General features: G+C 28.9%; 1 long non-coding RNA gene across 1 annotated transcript; it reads left to right on the top strand.

Moving 5' to 3' along the window:
* Nucleotides 1–1,137: 1,137 nt before the first annotated feature.
* LOC145038930 (uncharacterized) lies at nt 1,138–2,165 on the top strand. Its single transcript, XR_013679643.1, has 2 exons — nt 1,138–1,488; nt 1,843–2,165. It is a non-coding gene; the product is annotated as an uncharacterized LOC145038930 (long non-coding RNA).
* The last annotated feature ends 318 nt before the right edge of the window (nt 2,166–2,483 follow it).

Here is a 2,483-nt window from a genome sequence, read left to right as displayed (position 1 = left end):
TGGTGGTGGCGGAGGAGAAAAGAATGGGCGACGCTATATATTCATTTATGATTATAACTGGTATATATATATATATATACACACACACACACAGAGAGAGACAGAGACAGAGAGAGAGTCAAGATCAAATAAGAAGGAAAATTTTGGTAGGAAGGTAAGAAGTTTTTTTCTACATATTTTTTTAGCGAACATACAAAATGAATCATAAGATTATTCAATGGTAAGATGATTCACAAGAAAAATTTCCCAAAAAAACATCTCCATGATTCATTTTTAAGTAAATTAAGAAAAAATTCACTTTTATGACAATTTTAGTGAATAACAACGAAATCTTTGTATAAATGAATCATCGGTTTGTTTTTTTGAGATTTTTTTTGGTGAATCATGTTATTTTTTATTGGTGAATCATGTTATTTTTTATTTATCTAGTGATTCATTTCTTTTGTTCGTCAAAAAAGTATGTAGAAAAAAAAACTTCTTACCTCCTAGCAAAAAAATTTCTTACCGGATATATATATATATATATATATATATATATATATATATATATATATATATATATATATATATATATATATATATATATATATATATATATAGAGAGAGAGAGAGAGAGAGAGTAAATTACAAGAATGATCCCTATGGTTTGGGGTAATTTGTTCGTTTGGTACCTAACTTATTTTTTTTAACTCGAAATGTCTCTACTATCTGTTTTTGTTATGTGTGTAGTCTATGTCTTACCTAAAAATATTATTATTTAAATAATAAAAAATAGTGGAGTAAGTAAGGTAAATGATGAGAGTGTGGTTGGAGGTGTATTTATTTAAATAAATTAAAAATCAATAACAAAATAGTTGTGACAAAGATCAATCGTGTAACGAAACAAACAGTAAGATATTCCGAATTAAAAAAATAAATTAGAAACTAAACGTATAAATTATCATAATCCGTAAGCACCGTTTGTATAATTTACTCATAAGTGCACTCATCATAACCATTTTAGACGATATGGCCAGTATTTATCTAATAATTTTCATTAAATGAAAAGTAAATACATTGGTTGGTTACTTCGGCCCCACGCTAAATCAAATTATATATTTCCAATTTTAAGAGTAAAATATCACAAGAATCCATAAATCAGTCTTCGTCTCAAAACTCCTTCCATAAATACTGTAAATTTGATTCAACAACTTTAAAGCTTGTAGCAATCTTTCCCTGCAAAACCCTTAAACCCCTGATTCTAAACCTAAAATGTTGAAAGAACAGCAGACATCTTCATCTTCGTTCTTCTTGTTTCCAAACCCTTACCCTCTGCTGCGCTCTTTTGACATTCCTGCACCTGTAATTCATCCTCCAGGAATCGATCCCAATTCGCTCTTGAACCCCAATCCGCATGGCAATGATGGATTAGAGCCGATGACCCCTTTAGATGTCGACCCTTGTGCAGAAATCATCACAAAATCAACTGATTTAACTGCGTCTGAACCTGTAAGTAGTCACCCCCATTCCTTTTTAGTCCATTAATCTGTATATTGATTTGTTATTATTGTTAAAGTTGTTTTCATCAATGGATGAAGTTCTTAAATCCGAAGAGATCCGGTTCATAGGTCGATTTTTTTCTTAATATGTATTTTTTTTTTCAATTGATAATTAATGCATTAAGGATGAACAGTTACTAACATATTGATACAACTATTCTTGAATCTTTTGACCCAATTGTTTTGTAATTTCTTTTTTACTCGATGAAACTTTGAATGAATTTTTGGGAATTGTTGCAATTCCTATCGGAATTTAGTAAAGAAACACTAAAGGAATTTGAAGAAAACTGAAAAATGGTTACAGGAACCGATGAATGAAGATGGCAAAGTTGTGATTATGGAGAGGTGTAAAAGGAAAATTAACAGGGTTAGCGAAGAAGACGCAGACACAAAGAGGAGAAGATAATGAAAGAAGATGGAGTATCTGGTGCTTCAGATACTTGTAAAGTCTGCAATATGTCTTGTAATATAATCAGCATGAGCATTCTGCCATCAATCTAAAAGTCAAAGCTGTTGCACATGAGGAAGGTGGCTTCTAAAAGAATTAAATAAATACAAAATAACCTGTACTTTTATAACCTATTTTTATTTATCTAAATTCTAAATATTTATCCTTTTTTTTTTTAAGTTTTATAGTTATAACTAAATTATAATATTGTGAAATATCATAAAACATAAAATAAAAAAAAATAAAAAATGTTTTAAAGTCGTCTCATATCAAAAAGTTCAGTTCACCTATCATTGTGTTCCCCACTGTAGGTTATCATAATGTCTTATAGGTCTTATCTTGTTAATTAAATAATACTTAAAAATTATTCAAAGAGTGAATACAAAGATAATCATTTTAATCATTTTATTATACTCATGATTATAACGGCAATTAAAAGGTATTGCACTTGTGTAAAAAAAATCTTGCGATTTGTTTGAAAACTCTTTTCTATTTTG

Source organism: Lactuca saligna, chromosome 4 (assembly GCF_052625555.1).
Source record: "Lactuca saligna cultivar CGN05327 chromosome 4, ASM5262555v1, whole genome shotgun sequence".
NCBI classification, from domain to species: Eukaryota; Viridiplantae; Streptophyta; class Magnoliopsida; order Asterales; family Asteraceae; genus Lactuca; species Lactuca saligna.
This window is presented reverse-complemented; position numbering and strand designations above follow the sequence as displayed.